The sequence below is a fragment of the Adiantum capillus-veneris genome, chromosome 28 (genome assembly GCF_014529385.1).
Source record: "Adiantum capillus-veneris isolate H3 chromosome 28, ASM1452938v2, whole genome shotgun sequence".
Classification (NCBI taxonomy): domain Eukaryota; kingdom Viridiplantae; phylum Streptophyta; class Polypodiopsida; order Polypodiales; family Pteridaceae; genus Adiantum; species Adiantum capillus-veneris.
The window spans coordinates 18,672,095-18,695,781 of NC_140958.1; the positions used below are offsets into that span (position 1 = coordinate 18,672,095).

Genomic DNA, 23,687 nt, shown 5'->3' on the forward strand with positions numbered 1-23,687 from the left:
TGTAGTTACACATGTACTCTTCAATAGAAATAATTGTACCCTTGACAAACTGACAAGAAATACTCACTTCTATAGTACTAAACAAACTTTTGGACATTCCATGAGAGCAATTGCCAAACTGACAATCTGTACAGCTCTAACATTCATGTAACATGCACTTCATTTGAGCTCACTGTAAGTAACATGTACATCATTTCTTCAGAAGCCATTGTCACACTGACAATCCATGTAGCTCTGAATATCAAGGGGTCAAGGTAGGTTGCAAACCAAGGTTTTAAGTTCCCATACTTTTAGTGACTCTGCAAGTTCACTTTTTTCCATCCACTTGACATCCAAAGGTGAATAGCTTTTGAACTTTACCAAACAGCACCTTGCAACCTTGCCTTTTCTTTTCTTTCTTTATGTGCCAAAATCTGTTCTGAGACCAAGATCTCGTCAAGTTCCTTGACTTTCGGCTGATCTTCAACTCGCATATCTTCTGGCACATCACCCACATAGGGTCTGAGAAGACTCACGTGAAACGCATTGTGAATCTTCCAACTCTCAGGCAATTTCAGCCTTTATGCAGTATCACTGATTTGCATACTGAGCATCGAAAACAATCTTTCTCTGCTCTTCATCTTGATCTTTGGAGATTAACCTGTGATCTACCCTTATGCTGTCACTTTTATTGGGTTGAGAATTCTCTTTTTGACACAATTTTGGCAGCATAACTGTAGTAGAAACCTTCACAACCAAAAGTCCACATATCCAAGTGATTATCCACGCATAATAGAGCACTTTTGCAAACCTATCCTGGAAATTCAGCACGCTGAATTCTCTGTTTTTAGCTCCTAAATGCTCCAGATCACTTGTATTACTGTCCTCTAGCTTCCCCGAAGCTCTTGGGACAAAAAGGCATCAAATAGGGTCAAAACCCTAAATCTGCAAAAAAATACGACAAGCTGTATTTTCTTCTTTCGGGCTCTGTTTTGCGTGCCAATCGCACCAATTCGTAGCCTTTGATCTTCTGCATCAATAGGACTACTTGCCCTTTGATTTACACGAGATTTCTCGCAAGAAATCTTGTTAAATCATCCTGTACCTGTTTTGAATTAGCCTTTAGCTAATTCGGTACCTGTATGAAATCATTCCAGGTGGAAGGAGTCTGTCCTTGTAACAACACTGTATTCCACCACTGACTTGCATTTTTTTTTTCAAAAAAGTGGCAGCTTTCCTGACTTTAAATGCTCCTTCCAACAAATGCTTTGTCAAACTGTTCGAGGAAAGAGAAAACCTTTGTCCTCTCATCAAAACCATTGAATGTGTCAATGGACTCACTGATCATCTTCTTTGTATGGCTGTCAAAAGAGACAGTTTGCATAATGGGTACACCTGTGGGAGCCATCTGTACTCCCTTGCTAGTAACATGTTGATGTCCAGGTGTCATATTCATTGATGGGATTGAAAAACCAGCCATACCCAAGTCGCCTTGTGACACCCCAAACTGACCTTGTGTGCCCTGAAATCCTGGGTGCAAACCAATGTTTGCATACATGGGGTTGGGCACCATGCCTTGCATACCCCTAAACATTGTTCCTGGCATGCCAAAACTGCCTTGAACTTGATGTGCTATTGATGAAGATCGTATGAACTCCATAAATCTTGGATTCTCCATCAATTGCTTGAACATGGTCACAGCAGTAACAACCTGCAAAGCTTTCTCTGCTTGGCCTGAACTATCGCCAATTTCATGTCGAGTTGGAATAGGCTGTCTATCTTCTGAAGAGGAACCCTCTTTCTTGTTGCCATCCATCCTGTATCCAAAGAAAGACTCGTAGCCTTTCTCACCTGTATCCAAAGAAAGACTCTCGTAACCTTTCTCAACTGTAAATCCAAAGAAAGACTCGTAGTCTTTCTCACCTGTATCCAAAGAAAGACTCTCGTAGCCTTTCTCGCCTGTAAATCCACTCGATCTACTTTCAAACTCTCTGTGTTTTCAAGGTCATCCCAAACTGACCAAGGCTCACTTTTTGAGGAAAAAGTGATTTAATCCCGTCGATGGAACCATGTAACCGGCCTATTAACTTCAAAAAGGGCGGTAGACTTTACTTCAAACCTTGATTTAGCTTTCACCCATTATTAGTCGTCTATTCTACCTGTGCTATAATGACACAAGAGAGGGGAATGGGATACAGATGCTAGAATGCATCTGTATGCGAAGACCAACACCAGACTGGCCCCTAAATTGGGTGCCCCTTTCGGTATTTCTTTATTCTTTAACAGAGGGAATAAAAGCTGTGGTTCCCTACAAGCTGCCCCGCACAATCTTGGCTGAATTTCAACTGTTCTTGCCTGATTTCGGCAGCATAATTGTACTAGGACCCTTCACAGTCAGTATTCCCACGCATTGGATGACTTTCCGACGCATACGGACACTTTGCAAAACCTGGCGAGAATCTGCAGCACGCTGAATTCTCTGTTTTCTGCCCCGAAAATGCGCCAGATCACCTGTACAACGGTCCCCTTGCGTCCCCGAACCTCCTGGGGGTATTAGGGTCCGTTTAGGGCCAAAACCCTAAACCGGCAAAAATACACAGCAGGCTGTAATTCCCTGTTTTGGGCTCCGTTTCGCGTGCCGGTCGCATCTGTAGCAAGACCTCGAGCTCCCGCACCTGTAGGGCTACTTGCCATTTGAATCGGACAAGATTTCGGGCGTGAAACCTCTCCGAATTCACCTGTACCTGTGGGGGATTAGCCGCTACCTAATCCAGTACCTGTGCAAGAGGCTCTTGCCTCGGCAATCGTGCATGAACCCACACAACTGTACATTGGTCAATCTGATGAGCCTACTAGAGGGGCATAACCATAAAGAATAGGGGAGAGAGAGAGCAGTGAGAGGTATACAGGTCATGACATCCTGCACCTCACTGTACATAGAGGGTAAGCAAGCACTCCATTGAAGCTCTCCCACCTGTGACAGCACTCAAAAACGAGCTCACAGCTGAAAAATCACGGTTTTGCCTTCTCTTTAAGCAGTAAACTGGCCTCAAAGTGCCAAGTGTCACTCATTTGTGCATTTTCCCGCTTTAGACCCTCGGGTCTAAAAATATCTCGCCTGCAACCTCTGTTGACTTGGCCACAGAGTAACAAAATGATCCCCATGTCAAACTGCACGTAATGACGCGAAGACATTTTGCCGTCCAAAAATAGCAATCCCTAAAATTTAGGAGTTTCTGCTATTACATTCTTCTAGGTCATCTGACCCTCTTTGTACATTGCAGCCACACCCATAACTGAAATGTAGCCTATGTAGCAAAGGATTCCGCTTTGGCTGGCCAATGACCCCACTTTGGCTAACCATAGTCCTTGTCCAACCTTAGTGCTCTTTAGCCCTCAGGCCTCGACTCTCTCTGAACAGTTCCACACTGGCTATGCAATGCAGGGCAGTTAGATTTCCAAAGGGGTGTTTCCAAAAGGTAAAACAAACGAAATTCCCCAAAGAAAGAGAAAATAAACAAAAATGGAATTGCCACTGGCGGGTGACAGAAAGCATTTCATTTATAGCCGTGAACTTCTTGTTCACACAGATCACCAAGCCCTTAGGTGGCTTCAATCTATGCCTAGCGCACATTGGAGTGATAGACAAGCACGATGGTCTCAATTTTTTTGAGCAATTTGGTGGTATGATTGAGTATGTACCTGGTAAAGCTAACCCTGTTGCTAATGCATTGATTAGGAAAGGTCAAGTTCTCTCGTTAGAAACTCATTCTTTTCTCTCTATTCAAGATCTTTGTTTTAATGATCTTAAAGATAATTACATGGATTAAGAATTTGAAAAGCATTGGTTACAAGCACTTAATGTGTCAGGTCCGTGCAATTATGTCATTCGTAATGATTGGCTTTTTTAAAAAAACAATTTGTGTGTGCTATCTTCTCACAGAGCACCAATTCTACATGATGCACATGATGCATTAACGGGTGGTCACAAAGGTATCAATGCTACATCAAATAAAGTTGAACAATTTTTCTATTGGCCAAATATGTACAAGGATGTGTACAACTATGTTACTAAGTGTGTTGTATGTCAAAAAGTTAAAAGTCTCTCACGATACAAGGGCTACTCATGCAGTTACCTATCCTGACGGACCGCTTGAGGATATAAGTATGGATTTTGTAACTAATTTAACTCTTGCCTCATCTGTACGGAACACGCAATGTCTAACTATGGTTGATAGATTTAGCAGATTTTGCATGTTAATCCCTCGCAAGGTCAATGTCATTGCACAAGATGTTGCACCTTTGTTCATAAAGCATTGGTATCCATTGTTGATCTACCCAAATTAATTATGTCGGACCGTGATACCAAGTTCACATCTCATTTTGGCATGCTTTATTTTAAAATTTTGGCACTAAGTTAAATTTCTGTTCTGCATTTCATTCACAATTTAATGGGCAAACTAAGATATGCAACCAGTTTGCAATTGATGTTCTCAAAGCGTATGTTCATGATAAACAATCTAAGTGGGAACACTTGTGGTCGTTAGTTCAGGCTGTCCTGAATGATTCGTTCTCTAGTGCAATTGGTCATACTCCATATGAGGCAGCGTTTAGCCGACCTTTTCAATATTTGTTTACTAGGTCCATTTCCAAATTTAATGATGTTAATTGTGTTAGTCAAACCTACGTGGAGGTACTCGAGAGTGTTAAGCTTCGGCTTAGCAAGGCTCAAGAGTCCTATTCTAAGTATGCTAATAAGCATCAACAGGATGTCTCATTCAAGGAGGGTGACTAGGTGTTTTTAAGAATCATGAAGCAACGTCTCAAGCAAGTTGGAAAGAGGTGTCCCAAACTCTGATTTCATATGTATCGTCTGTTTCCAATAGTCAAAACAGAAAATGATGATTCTATACAACTACGTTTGTCACCTTCTTGGACAATGCATAATGTTTTCCACGTTTTTTGGCTTAAATTGTTTTAGGGTGAATCTCCACGAAGCATCCCAGGCATCAGAAGATTATTAATGAAACCAAAGTTATGGAGCCAAAGTAGATCCTTTTGCATCGATTCAAGCACGAAACAGAGAAGCAAGCAAGGCAATACTTCCTGAAGTTCGAAGGACACATGAAGCTGCTTGAGTGGATGAGGAATTTTTCATCGACTATCTACATTTGCTAGCCTCATACAAGGAGGCAATGCAGCTCAGTACCCGTACATCACCTTAATCAGGAGGGGATATCACGTGCACACGGCTCTGTGCGCCATGTGGCATGCTTCATCGACTTCCAGTGTCACGTGACACATCCAACCCTATGTGTCCGTGGACAAGCTACAGCATGACCAGGCTCAGTTCGGTCAAGTCAGTCTAGAATAGGAAGTGATCTGGCACTTTTGTGAGTCTGTTCACAGACCGTGCATGTCCAGACACTTAGATTAGATGCATATCCTCTGGTTGCACACAGCATGAACATCAGAACCCATCAAATTCCATCAGGAGCACTTTTACAATACATAGACCTATTTTCCCTATTTTTGACATTTTTCACTTATTATTTTTAAGTGACTTTTGTTGGAAAGTAGGTAGGGCAAATTTACTAAGTTTGTATAAGTAGAAACCAAAGTTAGCACTTTCTGGCAGAGGAGGCAACAACAACATTGCTCAGCAGGTCGATTCTCAAGCAAGACAAGAACCCCCATAGCCTAGCGTTTTTGACTCAAAAGGCCAGCGTTTTCAGCCGTACAATCTGCGTTTTCAGCCAGCCTCATCAGCGTTTTTCCCAGCCTGCACGAGACGATTCTGCACCAGCAAGATCAGTGCTTCTACCTCAGCTTGGCAGCGATTCCAGCAGCACTCCCTGCGTTTTCAACACAGTATTTTCAGCCAGCAAAGGGACAGCCCATTCGCGTTTCTGGCAGCTAGCCAGTAGCGTTTTTGTACAACAGCAGCAACGTTTTCCAGCAGTGCAGGCCAGCATTTTTGCACATGCATTTCAGCGTTTTGCAAGCCATAAGAACAGTGTTTTCAGCCATCAAGTCAGCAGACCATCCACCTATTTGGTGCCACAGCTACTGTAACAAACTGCTGACGTGTCAAAGCCTAAAGAATGGAGCCAACTTACAGATGTCGGCCGAGGGGCCTAAACCCTAAGAAGAACAAGTAACAGAAGAAGAAGTCCTACCAACTTATGGGGAGCAGGACCCGCACTCACACACAAACTGATGACGTGGCAGATTTTCGAAAATTACGCTGATTGATGACGTGGCAGGTTGATCGGATTTCCGCGTTTTGCGCTGGTTGATGACGTGGCAAGCTGTACGGATTTCCGTGATTTGCGCTGGCAGCTTTTTGACTTTGCTTTTGGACCATATGCTTTTGAGTTTGAAGGCTTTTTACTATAAACTACTTTTGGGGCCTAGGGCCTTTAAATATGAGGTTAGGGCTCATTCTCTGGCATGCTTCCTGGAGAAAGTGCAGAGTCTGGAGTACCGGCTTGTACTATGTTGAGCCAAGGTTTGGGGCCAATACTCTCGGGGGTGGACTTCCGCCACTCCGTGTCACGTGTCATCTCTCTCTCTCAGTTCAATTGTTATTGAAGTGCTAAAAGTCTGTTCAGTCTGTTCTTTTCTCTTGGCACGTGGTGCCTGTCTTGTGACAGTTACCGGATCGAAGCATTCAGTTTTCAACCATAGTCTCGTCCACACCGCCAACATCGACATAGCAAGCATTTGGACTCATTGCATCAGCCATTGTACCAGATTGTGCAATCAATAGTAGACCACTCTCATCATCGAGAGTGGGACCCTTGGAGGAGGGTTTTGACAACATTCTGGTGTCATATTCTTCTCTCTCTCTCTCTCAGTCTCAACACCTTCATTCACAGTGTTCATCACTTTGTTTGTGATCATTTGCACTCTCTCATTAAAGAACGGAAGGCTCTCCCTTCCGTAAGTAAAAGGAACCCTTGAGCACAGTTCGGAGCACTCATCTTGAGCAAAGTTCAACATTCACTTCCGCTGCACCTTACATTGGTATCAGAGCTTTGGCAGTGTTCTGTATCACTCAAGGAAAGAACCACAAGAACCACATAAATTTTTTTTGCTTGTTGCGGTCGCACGTAACCCAAGACTTCTTGGGCATGTCGATTCCTAATTGTGTTTTTGAAGAGTGACAGGAATCCCAAGAAAGAAGGGCTTGTCCAACCTCCCCTTGTGCCTCTTGTCACTCATTGAGAGCGGACCGTGCACTTAGTGGCCGGCCAATCGACATGAGGTGGGAAAAAGAAACCTTGGTGTGAGCGCAAGGCCGCCAAGTGGTGCACCCGCGAAAAAGAGCAGAACTCGGGTGAAGAGAAGATCCTTCTCTAACACAGATTGCAAGCGAAAGAAGAACCTCAAGAACCCAAGAACCTCAAGACCCCCAAGAACCTTAAGACCCTCACGAACCCAAGACCCACAAGAACCCCCAAGTTCCTCGTGAACTTAAGAACCAAAGATCACAGTGTATGGTCATCATCCAAAGCGGAATGGATACTTCACATGGAGGTGATGGGCATGAAAGTAGTGAAGAAGAATTTCCCCACCATGGAGGTTTTCCTGACCCTCCCCCTTCGCCATCTACGCCAGGGATTGCCCTAAATCCTATGGAGGCTTTGGTGAAATCGATGATGGACATGATGGCACAACAAGAAGCGACTCGCATTGCCTTGGAACGCGAGCGCGATGCACGAAAAAAAAGAAAAGCACAAAGAAAGGAGGCAACCGAAGAAAGACGAGCGGCCTTGGAGGCCTAACGTGAGGTGTGAGATTCAGAGAGACCTACGCACGCAAGAATTGGTTCGACAAGTTCTCGCCTCGAAGTCCGAGCCAGCCAAAGATGTTGGTAGTTCATCAAGTGGCGCAAGCTAAGATTAGGACTCCAACAACCAAGTCACAGAGAAGATCCAGTTCAGTAAGTATGAGGGTAATGGATGCTACAGTTATTCATTCTCGGTTGCATCAATTTAATGCTTATTTTGCGACAACTAAGAAGACAAGAAAAAGCAAAGTTTTGACGGCAGCTATGTACCTTGCCGGTGATGCCATCAATTGGTACCACGCATGGCAAGAGGCACAGTTAGCCGCGCACCTAGAGGAAGCCGACGAATTCACGCCCCTTTCCTTCAATTGGGCCGATTTCCAAGACAAGCTCAAGGCGCGGTTTATGCCACCTCAGTATCTCGCACGATTGAAGGACGATTGGCGCGGTCTCAAGCAAAATGGTATGCGAGTTATGTCTTTCTCTAATCATGTTTTACAGCTCGGCACTCAATTACGCAAATCGGATGACTCAATTACGCAAATCGGATGCGGAGTACAAGGAGACATTCCTTTATGGTTTGGATGAGTATATTAAGTACGATGTCGAGGTGCTCGATCCAATCGATCTCAACAAGGCGGTAGCGATTGCTCTCGCACAGGAGATGAAGCACAACAAGGGAAAGCCTAAGGAAAACAAGACTTCGACAAGTACCTCTCAGACCTCTCAGAACCCTCAGAACAGTAAGAACGGTAACTCTTCTAACCAATCTTCCAATAGTCTCTCAGAAAAGACCTCTTCCAATGAACCTAAGGGTAAAGCTAACACAATTGCTAAACCTAAGCTCACTCCAGATGAAAAGGTGGCACAAGGAATTTTAGGAGGATACATCACGTCGGAAGAGCAAAGAACTTACTCTAAGGAAGATCATTGTTTCCATTGTCACATTAAGGGTCACATAAAAAGAACATGTCCTAAGCTTGACTCTAATGAATCTAAAGAATCCACAGAACCCACTTCCTCTATCAATGCAATAAATGACAACACGAGTGTGCCCCAAGTTTCTCATGGCCGTCCCATTGATGAGTCTCTCATTAAATGTTATGGTCATATGACAGGGCAGCGTTTTGTCATATTGTTTGACCCAGGCAGTATGCATGATGTGATTAGTCCCTCTCTTGTTGAGAGAGCCCGCCTAGAGGTTAGTCAGAAATCTCCTTTTGGGATCTCTGGCTTCGCTCCCGATATGGACTCTCTCGTCACAAAGAGTGCCTTGATGTGTTGTTTACAGTTAAACAAGCTTCTTTCCGTAGAAAATTTTTAGTCTCTCCTCTCTCAGGATGTGATATGATTTTGGGCATTCGATGGTTTCTTGAGTATAACCCTCTCATTGATTGGGCGGAAAATACGTTCACTTTCAATGCCAAAAGTGACTCTCTCATTGTCATTCGCGGAGAGCAAGTTGTTCATTCTCCATCTCTCATTTCTAATGTGCAGGCGAAGATTGAAAGGATTCAGGAGAAGGAGACTCACTCAGTCTCTTCTTCTCCAAAGCATGACACACAGGATTTGCATGATGATAAGCATGATGAATTGAATGATAATGATACGCATGATGATTTGAATGACAATGACAAGCATGCTGATTTGCATGATGATCACGATGTGATTTCTCACGGGCATGATGATTTGTATGATCAAGACGTGATTGTTCGCAAGGATGATGGTTCAGTGGATGCTTTTTCTAGTGAAGCTAACCTCGTTGCAGATTCGATCAATCACAAAGAATCGATCTTGGCTTTCGAGTCGAGGTCCACAAAACCCCACAGGAAGATTCAATCATACACGAAAAACCGATCTTGGCTCTCGAGCCTAGGTCCAAAGAACCCCCACAGGAAGTATTGTGTGTTCGAGTGATTAGTCAGCACGCATTGTACAAGTGTTTCATTCGTGATCGTTTCCTGTATTTTAGTCAGCGTCTTTATGCGATCCTTTTTCCTAGGCATGACATATTGTACGTTGAGCACGTTTCACTTATAAATGAGCACGGATGTATGCGGATTTCTCATGAAAAGATGAAATGTTTGCATTCAAGGAAGTCACATTCCATATCTCTTCCTTGGCACGATACAGTAGTAGAAAGAGCACAACAAGAATTGAGCATCAAGCCTCGGCATGTCCATTGTGATTTAGCACAATTGATTGATTTAGATCAGAAAGACGAGTTTGGATTCCATGTTTTGCATGTGTTCGATGAACGGGTTGGCACTCCGTCTCTTGTTTCATCTGCATTGCATGCACAGTCTTTTAGGAAAATTAGATTTTTTCCATTCACTTTACATGGAATGGGTATGTTCATGTTTTTGTGTTGGAAGTGGTTCCAGGAATTTTCAGCCATGGAGATTCTTGAAGAAGGAAGAAGCATGACTCTAGAAGAAGTTGAAGCATTGAAGGAGCCACATAAGACTTTGTTGCTTTCGGCGCAGCCCAAAGAAGAAAGCATTGCAGACCGTTATGAAGTTAAGTATCGCATGACCCACGCATCAGAGTGGGCCGGCGAAGAGTCCTTTCCAGGATTCCGGATGCTATTGGTGATCTCCCTCGACGCCATATACTTCGGTACCACTACCTCACTTTGAAAAGGAGGGGATGTCGCGTGACACATCCAACCCTATGTGTCCGTGAACAAGCTATAGCATGACCAGGGTTCGGTTCAGTTTCGTCAAGTCAGTCTAGAATAGGAAGTGATTTGGCACTTTTGTGAATCTGTTCGCAGACCCTGCACGTCCAAACACTTAAATTAGATGCATATCCTCGGGTTGCACACAGCATGAACATTAGAACCCATCAAATTCCATCAGGAGCATTTTTTTAATGCATAGACCTATTTTCCTATTTTTGACATTTTTCACTTATTATTTTCAAGTGACTTTTGTTGGAAAGTAGGTAGGGCAAATTTACTAAGTTTGTATAAGTAGAAACCAGAGTTAGCACTTTTTGGCAGGGGAGGCAGCAGGAGCATTGCTCAACAGGCCGATTCTCAAGCAAGACAAGAACCCCCATAGCTTGGCGTTTTCCACTCAGAAGGCCAGCGTTTTCAGCCCTGCAATCTGCGTTTTCAGCCAGCCTCATCAGCGTTTCTCCCAGCCTGCAAGAGACGATTCTGCACCAGCAAGATCAGCGTTTTTACCTCAGCTTGGCAGCGATTCCAGCAGCACTCCCAGCGTTTTCAACACGGTATTTTCAGCCAGCAAAGGGGCAGCCCATTCGCGTTTCTGGCAGCTAGCCAGTAGCGTTTTTGTACAACAGCAGCAACGTTTTCCAGCAGTGCAGGCCAGCATTTTTGCACATGCATTTCAGCGTTTTGCAAGCCATAAGAACAGTGTTTTCAGCCATCAAGTCAGCAGACCATCCACCTATTTGGTGCCACAATTACCAGATCAAGGCATTCAGTTTTCAGCCATAGTCTCGTCCACGTTGTCCACACCGTCGACATCGACATAGCAAGCATTTAGACTCATTGCATCAGCCATTGTACCAGATTGTGCAATCAATAGTAGACCACTCTCGCCATCGAGAGTGGGGCCCTTGGAGTAGGGTTTTGACAACATTCTGGTGTCGTATTCTTCTCTCTCTATCTCTCAGTCTCAAAACCTTCATTCACAGTGTTCATCACTTTGTTTGTGATCATTTGCACTCACTCATTAAAGAACGGAAGGCTCTCCCTTCCGTAAGTAAAAGGAACCCTAAAGCACAGTTCGGAGCACTCAACTTGAGCAAAGTTCAACATTCACTTCTGCTGCACCTTACATCCAGAGCCAGTTTTCCACCTATCTCTAGATAGGAGTGTCTAGAATCCTAGGAGGATAAGTACCGGCAATTTTGTGAGCCTGCTCGCAGAACCTGTATGTCCAGACAAGCCCACTAGGTTAGATTTTCCAGTTTTGGAACTTTCTTGCAAAAATGGAATGTACACGCGTTTTGACAGTGTTATTACACTACGGTGGGCATCTCGTATCACGTGCGTGTAGTGTTAGGTTAGAGGAATCCAATGAGCCCTTCCCCACGTCAATCGGATTCCCGGGTGGGTAGATGTGCGATAGTTTCACGGAGAAACTTAACCCTAGTCAAACTTATTAATAAGAATTTGACAGAGGCTTTCCCTTGCCTAAGCCTTGAGGAATTTATCACCTGCATTTGCAACAGATGTAGTTAGCGCTACAGATCAACCTTAGCATTTGCAGAGCAGCCAGCCACCGTGTAAGGTGCAGCGGAACTGAATGTTGACTTTGCTCAAGATGAGTGCTCCAAACTATGCTCAAGGGTTCCTTTTACTTACAGAAGGGAGAGCCTTCCGTTCCTTTAGTAAGAGAGTGCAATGATCACAAACAAAGTGAATGCTACTGTAAATGAAGGTGCTGAGACTGAGAGAGAGAGAGAAGAATACGACACCCGACGGTTCTCAAACCCTCCTCCAAGGGCCCCCCCTCTCTATGGCGAGAGAGGTCTATGCTATTGATTGCACAAATCTGGTACAATGGTCTAGATGCAACAGACTTGCCGACGATGTCGACGACAATGACGACGACGACGAAAACGGGCTGAAAATCTGAAATCTACAAAATGCTGACTTTTTGTTGATCTTTGACCCTGTATCGGTGAGGACAGCGATGGCGACGATGCGACAACGATGCGCTGAAAACGCAGATGCTAAATCTGCGAACAGCTGGCTGAATCTGAAAACGCTAGCCAATCTAATGGTACGGCGAGGATCTGCTGCAGGTAGGTGAGATATGCGAGGCTAATGGCTGAATCTGCGGTGTATAAGTGCTGAAATCTGAAAACGCTGATGTACTTGGGCTGATCTCACGTCAAAATCTGCAAACGCTAGGATAAGTGCTGCAAACGGAAAACGCCAGGCTGAATCTGCTGCAGAAATGCTGATGGAGGGAAATCCAAAAACACTGGCTGCTTCTGTTGGCTGGAAACGCTAGGGTCTTCTACCGGTCTTGCTGAGAAGGTGCACTGCAAGTTGTTGGAACTTCTGCTGCCTCTTCTGCCAGAAAGTGCTCGCGCTAGGTTTCTTTTATAGGAGCTTAGCAAACTCGCCCTACTCACTTTTCCAACAAAGTCACTTATTAAATAATAAGTGAAAAATGAGTAAATAGGGAAAATGGGTTCTATGCACCGTAAAATGCTCATGATGGGTATTGAATGTCATGTTGATGATCATGTTGTGTGCAACCAGAGGATATGCAAATACTCTAAGTGCCTGGACATGCACGGCCTGCACACAGGCTCACAAAGGTGCCAGAACACTTCCTGAGCTGACCTGAACCCTAGACCTGAGATAGCTTGTCCACATGCACATAGGGTTAGATAAGCACATGACACACCGTTTTTCTCCAGATCAGCCCTAGCGTTTTGGGAGGCAAAACAGCCAGCATTTTTGCCAAATCAGCCCTAGTGTTTGCACATTTCAGCAGATCAGCCAGCATTTTCAAGTTTCGGCCCCTTTCCCTCACCGAAAACGGAGCGGCTCTGTCCTTGCCTGTCTTCCCGTTACGGTCTGGTATTTTGGTAGCCCATTGAGCCTCACCTCTGCCATTCCCCCGCCCCATCGAGTGCTTCCATTGCTGCCTATCATCGACATCGTCAAAATCTGCATTTTCAGCCCTTCATTCCTCTCACATCAGGAGCGTAAATCAGCCCAAGATCTACCCCTTGGTGGCCATCGGCAATCCCACATCGAGACGGATCCAAAGGTGCATCAAATCAGCCCCGGAGATGCTTCATATTGAAGAGTTACCGTGGCAGCATTCCCCATACGAGTCAGTAGAGTCTACACTTTAGGTATTGCAAGTGTCTACTTTCCATTTACACAATCAAAAAGCAAATACTACATCGGCAATGGTGTGAGGGGCCTTAAGAGGGTTGGTTGGGACTCCATCGGGTGTCATTCTCCTCTTTTCTCTCTCTCTCCTTCTGCATATCTCTACCTCTCTCTCTCATTCCCTCTCTTCAGGGAAATAAAAGGAACCATCATTCATGCTAAGTTGCAATTATTAACACAAGGAAAGAAGTAAAGATTTGTGGAAGTGTAGAACCTAGATCTTCACCATTTCAATTCCGTTGCACCTGACAGACACTTGAAGTTCTTGAGAGCTTTTAAGTACCTTGACCTTGAGGTTCCATCCAACCAATCACAAGTGGCATGAATGCGATATCGTCGTTTGAAAGCCCAGAAGAGAGCGTCCTATACATTTGAGAGCATATGTACTGCGGAAAATGTCAAATGTTGGGTTCTAAAAAGTACCTTTTGACACATTGGTGACACTGGTTCTTCTTAATGGAGTTGAAGTGTGGGGTAGGAGTATCTCAAAGTCTGATTGGAAAGAGTTTGAGAATGTCCAAAAGCGTTTTCTTATAAACCTTCTTCAAGTTAAGACGCAACACCATATATGCTCCTACTTCTTGAGTCAGGATCTCTTCCAATTGAGGTTATGGGCATGAAAAGGGTTGTGGAGTACATGATAAAGATGCGTCAAACCCCGCACATCGACTTCCTACACTTGTATGGGAAGCAAGAAAAAAAGTTCAAAAGGCGCATAAACGCAAGATCTTGAGCACGAGATGGATGCAAGACATAAAGAAGTGCTTTGGGAGATGGGATGCATTACACTTGCTACCTGATGCCTCAATAGACTCCCAAGTGAATGAAGCTTTTATTATGGCTTGGGAGAAATCCGGTGGGGCACGCTTCATACATTACACCACCCATATTGCCCCCAACTACAAAACCATGTTCTTCGCTGACAGAGGAAACCGTACTCACCCTTATATGCTTGAGCATATCCCCTTGTCAACGATACGCACTATCGCTGCCATTGGGCTTAGCTCCCAGTGTCCCACTCCCTTCGGTGCGAGACAAGGCGTTGGGGCAATGGAGAAGAGTCAAATCGATTGTGCATATTATGCTCATCGCGAGTTCGAGAGTCTGAGTACCACACACTCATAGAGTACTCAGCTTTTGGTCACATCCGAACTTGCTACGCTCACATTTCTAGCCATGACTTAGACTTAACACACTGCCTCAGTGTGAGCTCTCCATTGCGACTCTCATCACCACAATTTTGAAGCATCAAGAATCGCTCATCAGCCCAATACATGCTACATCACATGTAACTTTGGTCCCATAGGTCATATTTGACCTCCGAGGACAATAACAAAATCTCTCTCTCTCTCTCTCTCTCTCTCTCTCTCTCTCTTCGCACTTGCAGGTATTGCACAAGGAGGGACTACCCTACGTTGTGTACCATATACACAGAAGGCTGTCCACAGATCAGGGCTGATTCGGAGGAGGTTGATCGCCGAATTGGGGAGATCCGATGGCTGTATCGAGAGAGTTCTTATTTAACGATTGCAAACTTGGTCATCATCCGATTTACCTTTCTGTTGAACCTTTGACCGTAGCCTCAATCAGTACTTGCAATGCCAGAAAGCAAGACTCAAATTATAAAGCATTTTCAGCAGCAGTATTGATGAAAAAGCAGGACAAAAAACACACACAAAAAAAAGAGATCGCATGTTTGAGAAAAAAGCTCTCCTTTTGCCAATACAATACACACACAATCTATAATTAGTGGGTGCTTCGATTATTGGGGCTTTGAGGCCTAAATGACCGTTATTAAGTCCGCGCGTGTGGGTATTATCATGCTAGTCAAACCACTATCTTGACATCCGCACCTAGAAGATTAATCTTTGGACAGTTAGAAAACCAGTCTTGACTCTATATGGTTTGGTACTGCCTCTCAGAGAGAGTGCCGAGCTACTAATATAAGATCCCATATGTGCTATAAGGCTGGTATTAGAGCTTGGAAGGATGTCTACAAGGACCAACTATGGATGACCAAGGAGGACCTTTATGCTAACCTTTAACATTTCTCTTATTGTGCTTCTTTTGTTCTGGACAAGATTAAGGATTTCAAGGCCTTATCTGTTCAGATTGATAGGAGATAGGAGAAACTAGAAATCTCTGAACCAATCCCAATTTAAAGCCCAGACGCATAATGTAAAAAGCGGCATAGCGCTCTCTCTCTCTCTCTCTCTCTCTCTCTCTCTCTCTCTCTCTCTCTCTCTCTCAAGTCAAGACGCTCACGACTCACCAAGGTCCAATTCCAATGTGAGATGCGAGCCAGCGAGAGCTGGACGTAACGACAGTCCGAAGAGACCTCAAAACCAACGAGTCTTGTATTCAAATATCATCAAATATAATCACGATTTAAAACTAGTTTGCCTTGATTGCTTCACTATGTATATGGTAAATGGTAAGAAGTAAAAAGTGGTAGTGGTGTGGATTTTACCGCATAAGCTTCCGCCAAAAACTCTATGACCTCGCATCACAAATGAGATTTCGCATGAAAAGATTATGGATGTTAACATTTCTATACTATAATAAAAACGAAACGAGATGCATTTCGTGCATTTCCGATGCTTGTGTCCGTAAAAAGAAGAAAAAACCATACGTACGTATGGTGTGGAGTAGGCACCGTTCTCCACATTTATAAAGATACCGTAGGGAACGTGCCCTTCCCCCACCACTTTTATCCCCTCCAGTGTTGAAGGAGGACTTATGCTTCTCCTCCGGTGTCGGAGAGACTTTTTATTGTAAAAATATTATAATTATACAAGGAAGAACTCATTACCGATGTTCTATAAAGACATGTGTCATTCCACGTTGCCATGTGTTGGTGTATTGTCTGTATGTCCCTTTGTTGGACATAACAAGTCTTTGCCACCTTCATCTAAAATCTTTTCAATAAAAATGATATAAATTCATTGCTTTATTGTATACAGGATGTAATCTAAGAACTTTTGAGATCACATAGAGGAAATCAAAACACGAAATATAAGTGTACCTTTGCTATTGGTCGTCTGCATTAAACACAATGTTGGGTGGATTGGTTGCTAGACTTCCCTTGCATTGTTGCATCACCTTCCCACCAGTATGTATTGTATCATCGCCATCCCTTCCGCAACTTATGCCAACTGTTGACTGTCACATTCAGTTTTTCTATCATGCCTACCATTACCTGCATTACTTTTTATGTCCATGGTCTTACGGTAGGTTGAATATGCCGGATTGTCCGTCCATAAGCTCACACACACATACACAAAGTCACAGTCTTTAAGGCACCCCATCTGGCATACATATCGACCAAAACACGGCCAAGCACGACATCTTTCTCCAAGAGTCCCAAGCACGATATCTTTCTCCAAGAGCCCTCAATCACGTCTGCTGAAAACAGCCTAGAGGTTTCTGGCGTCGCCCTTGTGGAACAAATCCTGCAATCAAGAGAGAGGCCATCGTTTCGCATCAGCCAGAAACTGTCCTTGTGGGGCAAATCTTGCAATCGGTGCATTCTAGCTCTGGACGGGAAGCTTTTCGAGAAGCTCTGGTGCTCTCTAAACTGCACCACATCTAGCAAACATGTCAATCAAGGCATTGCCAGGCACGACATCTTTTTCAACGACTCCGGACTAACAATATCAGCGTGAATTTTTATGCCCATACCAACATTGCATAGAGCCACATGCTTTCAAGATGCACACGTGCACGATTGCATCAGGATAGAGGCCCTTGATTTGCATCAGCTAAAAACAGCATAAAGATTTTTGACTTGGTCCTGTTGTGCATATCCCACAATCCATACAGTCCAAGAGAGGATGTTCCAAACAGAGAGCTCCTCAAGCACTTTCTGTGCTTTTTGAAGTGCACCAAATTTGGCATACATATCAACCAAGGCAATGCCAAGAACGATATTTTTTTCAACATTCCCTAACTAACAATATCAATGTGAATTTTCATGCCACATGCCTTTTTTTTTTCCGAGAAAAAGATCCTTCTATTAGTTAATGAAAACTGCCCATAGGGCTACAACCACCTTTGCAAGAGAGGGCTACAACAAGCATGATGGGGAGACTCTCCCAATGAAAAAACAGCATATATACAATGAGGCTAAATCAAGAGATGGGAGGAGGGAAGAGCCACACAGGTGGACAGTAGTGCCATCTGAGCACCCCCTAGACTATGGTGTAGAAAGGCCCAGGGCGCCAGAGTCGAAGGAAAGCCTCGCAGCGCTCCCGCATGCGGTCGGAGCTGCCCTGTAGTCCCTCAAGCTGTCCTCTGAGAGTATGGATCAGCTCTAGCCAAAAGTCACGAACAGTCTTTGCTGGTGGCACAGGGCGAGCCTCAAAGATGCGGAAACAACGGGCCCGCCATATGAACCAAAGTGTCAGGCCACTGATGAGATCCCAACACTCCTCTCTCACTACACCACTCCTGTGGAGTAAGCTCTGTAGCAGGCTGGAGTGTAGGTCGCCCTCCCTGCATCACTATCATCCTGCTGGTGGAAGATAGCTCAAACTGAAGTGCCGGGCCCGTGAGGGTGGACCAAGCTGCTGCCCCCCAAGTGTATTGTCGAGCCGTGGAGAGAGCAGGCATCAGCCGAAGAACTCGTAGCCACACCTGTTGGGCCGAGGGACAATCCCAAAGACAGTGACGCTGACTCTCCACCAAATGGTCACAAGCTGCACATGTGGCCGAGAGACCACTATGCACTAGCCAGCTCCCTACTGCTGTGGCTCTATGTGTGACCTGCCACTAAAACAAGGTGACTCGCCTCGGCTGTCTGGAGTCCCACAACCTCTCCCAAAAGTCTGTCAAGAACTCGACTGTGAGACCCTCCTCCTGCCAATGACGTGTTGCAGCGGGAAGGGCCTCTCTCTGTGCTGCTAGTATATGACGTCCCAGTCGAACAGTGTACTGAAAGAACGGGACTCCTGGGTGGTCTGCAGAAGAGAAGGGGTCCCTCCATAGCCACTCACCAGGATCCCACTGTACTCGTGCCAACGGACAACACTCCCAAGCCCATAGCCTCCAGTGTCCTGTCTCAAGAACTGCTGGGTCAGGGTCTATGACGCAGGTCCGCCCACAGATGCCCACTACTCGGATCCTCTGAAAACAACACTCTGCTACCTGCGGGGCCTCTACTGCAACTCGCTGTAGTCGTCCCCCACCCTGAAGCTCGAAGAACAAGGCTGAGACAGACTCTGAGCAGGCCCTGACTGAAATGAGAACCTCCGGTCGTGTGAAGGCTCCCATCCACTGGGGTGCTACTGGCTCGAGAGGCGTGAGCCACTCAGCTGGAACTGACTCTGAGATGTCCTGACACATGCTCTGCACCCCTCTCATGCCCTGTAGCTGGAAACCCTGCACCTCCTCTGACAAACCTGTGAACTCTAGCCAGTCACCTAGAGAGCGCGCTGGACCTGCTGCCATGGGACCCCAAGAAACATGAGGCCGACTACCAACCAAGTGGCCTCTCTGAGTGCTAACCATGGGGTTCCAGACGAGGGGCTGCCGTAGGCGCTCCTCCGTGCATGTCGGCTGTCTCTGCTCTAGGCCACGCCGTAAGAGCTCCCAAGATCGAAGCAAACTCACAGCGAAGCGGTCCTCCAGTCTCCTGCTCAAACCAACTCGGCGCAACTCTTTAAAGATCCATCTGGTCGAAGGTTGCCAAGGGCATCCTGACTGAGGCACCCTGGCACGAAGCCTCTGCAGCAAGAACTCCTTCCAGGGCTCCTCTCCAGGAAGAAGTCCTCTGACTACGAACTTCCCAAGAAGGGCTCTGCTCTGCTGTGCTGGATCAATGATCCCAAGCCCTCCCTGAGAACAAGTAAGTGTGATGACCGACCAAGCCACCTTGGCTCGGGCAATCTGAGTGTCACGACCTGACCAAAGGAAGTTCCTGATCAGCCTCTCTACCTGGCTGATACAAGAACTCGAGAAGATCCAGCAAGAAGTGATGTACCACATAGTCGCCAACAACACCTGGTTGGCAACTACTACTCTACCGGCCAGCGAAAGTTGTGCTGAGCTCCAATGTAACAGCTTTCTCCTGATGGATAGGAGAAGAGGAGCAATCTGCTGCTCGGGGGACAAGTCCAAACCAACCTGACAACCCAAGTACTGAACTGCAGTCCCTGGAGGAATCCACCTGAAACCCTCTCCTGGCATCCAATCTGGCACAGGAGCACTGCCAACCGAGAAAGCCACTATCTTTCTCCAGTTGATCAGTGCGCCCGATGCACAACAGAAGGTCTCCAAAGCCTGCTCACATCTGTGTAGATTGGCCTCCTGGCCCTCTAAGTACAAGGCTGAGTCATCGGCAAACTCAGCGTCCAGTAGCTCATCTCCCCGAGTAGGGAGTGCTAAGCCCCTCAGTCCAACCTGCTGTGACACCAAAAATCTGCTCATCGCCTCCGCATAGAACAGAAAGAGAGAGGGGGCAAAGGACAACCCTGTCTGACCGAGCGTGTGAGCATGAAGCGCTCACCTCTACCTCCTACCAAAAGCACCTGACTGTGAGCTTGTCTGTACAAAGCGGACACCCCTCTGATCCAAGCATCTGAGAAGCCCATCTTGCGTAGAGTGCCCTCTAGAAAGTCCCAGTCGACTCTGTCGTACGCCTTCTCAAAATCGAGAAGAAGAATCACAAGGTCCTCCCCACGGAGCCGTGCCAAGGCAGAAGCCTCCCAGAAAGTGAAGATGTTGTCAAGGATACTGCGTTCCTTGAGAAAACCTGTCTGAGTCCCATGTATAAGGCTCTCCAAGAGTGGCTGAATCCTCAAACTCAGAGCCTTGGCAAGAATTTTGTAGGCTGAGTTGAGGATGGTCGCCACTGTCAAATCTCATCCAAGGAGCCACCCTCCTTTGGAATGAGGTAAATCAGGCCCTCACTCATGCTATCCGGCATCACTCCTGTGTGCAAAATGTACTGAAAGGCACTACAAAGATCTGGGCCAAGCAAGGTCCCAGTACTCCAAGAAAAAGCTGAGAGTCAGCCCATCCTCACCTGGACAGCTACCACGAGGGAGGGCCCTAAGAGCCGTGTGCAGCTCCTCAAGCTGAAGTGGCATCTCTAGCCTCTGGCGTATCTCCTCAGTCACAAGACAAGGCATCTGTGCCCAAACCTGCTCCCTGCATGCATCCTGCCGCTCTGACTAGGGCTCAGCCGCCGACAGTAACTCACGATAGAAGTCAGTAGCAACTGCACGCATATCCTCGGGCTCACAAACAACTGACCCATTGAGTCTCCTCAACTGATTGACCTTGGCATGCGAGTGCCGAGGTCCCACTGTCTCAAAAAAAGCACCTGTCACTCTGTCACCCACCTGAGTCCACTGAGATGCCTGTCGATGAAAGGCAAACTCATGACGCCTCTCCTCTGTGCTAGCAAGCTCCTGTCGAGCCTGCTGTAACTGCTCCTCCAACCATGGACTGTCTGGATGCTGCTCCTGCATCCTCTGTGGTGAAGCAATGCCTCGTCTGAGACGCTGCTCCTCCTCTCTTGCTGCAGCCTGGCGAGCCAGAGACTCCTGGAGAAAAAAGTGGCTAAGCTGAGCTAGGCCTAAGGCCACTCTGTCTGCAAGTAGAAACTGGCTATCCATGCCCTCTGTCCAGAGAGCCTCTACCCTCTCTCTGAGTGCTGAGTCCAACAAGACCTGCTCTGGGATGCGAAGCATCGTGCTCCCACTCCTCTGCCTGTCTGCCACTGTGAGGATCACTGGTGCATGGTCCGAGAAGGATGTCCCTTCCCGGATGCCCACTGATCCCCCCAAGTCACTGAAGTGGTCACTAGTGTAGAAGCGATCTATCCGCGATAGATTCACTCCTCCCACTCTGCGGTCCGATCTAGAGAAGGCAAGACTGGCTGGAGGCCTCACAAAGCCAAGAGTGCTGCCATGTATCCAAGACCCTCAAAGTCATACACAACCTCTCCCAAGCTGCTAACTCGACTCCATGCACAGTGGCATGGCTGCCTCCAATCCTGTCAGAAGGGTCCTCCAACATGTTGAAGTCCCCTCCTACACACCAATGGTCAATCTGCGGCAAAGACTCAACAATCTATGACCAAAACTCTGCACAAGCACTCGCCACATTGGGCGCATAGATGTTCAAGAAGCCCACAAGGCCACCCTGAACCTGCATAGTAATCCACTGAGCCCTGCCTGGCACAATAATCCCTCTGCCCACAATGGCCTGCTGCAATGAATCTGCAATAGTCATACATACCCCACCCTGGATGCCTCCAGGTCCAAAAGCAGCTGACCAAAAGGTATCATATCGTCCACGCAAAATCTGACCACATCGCCGAATGCAGCTCACACAGATGGTGCTCCTGAAGCATAAGGAGATCAATCTCTCCTCCCACAAGGCAACGCTGAAGCTCCTGATGCAATCGGCCCCGCTGTCGCTGAAACTGGGGCCCACCTAGTCCCTGCACGTTCCACGAGACGATCCTCATGGGGAGCGAGAGAGAACGGATGCTGTCGCAACAGCCAGACGGGTTATCTTCGAGGCTGGCTTGGATGGGGAGTAATCCGCATCCGAGCGTCCTCTAGATAGGCGAGACTGCAGTGAGTGCCTAGCCCAAGCCCAAGCAGAGCGAGCCGTGCGTAAAGCAACCTCCTCTGTCCAGGAGTCCTCATGAATGTATACATAGCAAGGCAAACACTGCGTATCAGCAAAAAAGTACACCACAATGTGCCTACATCCTGCTGAGTCTGGGGGTGTCATCGCAAACTTGGCCAATGGCCACAAAGTCTGCAGCAAATCTGTAACTCCAAGTTCTCCCATGTGATGAGAGAACTCGAGAACCTGTGTATGCAACCATCCCAACACTGAGTCGAGGGACCACTCTGTCTCGGCCCTACCACAGAGGGGGAAGGAGAAACCAACTGTTGAGTCCAAGGCCTCTGTCCCCCTAGCGGCGAGGAACAAAGCATGGACCCTGAAGCAGGCTGCCTCGTGGTTTGCTGCGGAATCGCCGAGAAAGCGAGTGAACCCGTAGTCGAAGAAGTCCCAGCGGCGTCGGAGGTCAATGCTCGTCAGACCACGAGGGATAGCTGCAAGGGAAGATGTCTGAATCTGCGGAGGGGGCCGCAAGAAGGGCTGACTCTCTCTCGCTAGGCGGCTCGTGGCAAAGGCGCTGCCAAGAGATCTCCTAGCCGGCGAGGGACCAGTCTCTTGAGTCGACTGTGGAACTGGAGCAGGAGGGGGGGGAGAAGGAGCTGGGGGGAGCGGAGGGGAAGAGGAGCGGGGTGGGGCGACAAAGGCAGAGGGGCAAGGTGGAGAGGCGACGGGAGCAGAGGGCGGGGGGGAGGATGAGGAGGAGGAGGGGAACACTGAAGGGGGAGCGGCTGTCGAGGGTAAAGCGGAGGTGGAGGCTGGCGTAGGGGACTCCTCCTGCTCAAGAGGACCAAAGCGATTCCCCGTGGGAACACCCATTGCTGCTGAGTAGGCACCTGAGGGCTACTCTGAGTGCCAGGCTGTTGCTGTGGCCCCTGGCGTCGACGGCCACAAGCCTGCTGCCACCCCTCCTCTGCTGGAGCCCCAGGCTCGGAGGGTGGCTCTGAATCTGTGCGATGTGCCGCTGACTGTGGCTGCGGCCCAGCCTTGGCAGGCTGAGGCTGAGGCTGAGGCTGGGGTGCAGGTCGTGGCCTCCTCCATGGACAGGCCTTCGCTAGGTGGCCCATCTATCGGCAAATGAAGCACTGGTTCGGGAGACCCGAGTACTCCACACTTTGTCTAAACCAACCCCCACTCACCCGAGGCAGAAGGATGACCTTCGGGAGCGTGTGGGTATCTCTGACCAAAACTCGAACTGAGGGGATGCCAGCCGCCATGGCAGCTACTGATGCTGCCGTACGAGGTGTCTCCAGGACAGTCCCGATGGCGGAGCCAATCCTGGAAAGAAGTGGTAGGTACTCCCTCCGTAAACCCGGAAAGCAAACTGAGATGGGGATGTCTGCCTCCTCTACTAGCACATCCGAAGTCGGATCAAAACCA

At 47.1% G+C, this 23,687-nt stretch overlaps 1 protein-coding gene across 2 annotated transcripts in view; it reads right to left on the minus strand.

Annotated features, from left to right (window-relative positions):
* The window catches only part of CNX7 (co-factor for nitrate, reductase and xanthine dehydrogenase 7), a 67,546-nt gene that overhangs the window by 36,779 nt on the left and 7,080 nt on the right, over positions 1–23,687 (minus strand). The gene's annotated exons all lie outside the window — the stretch shown is intronic.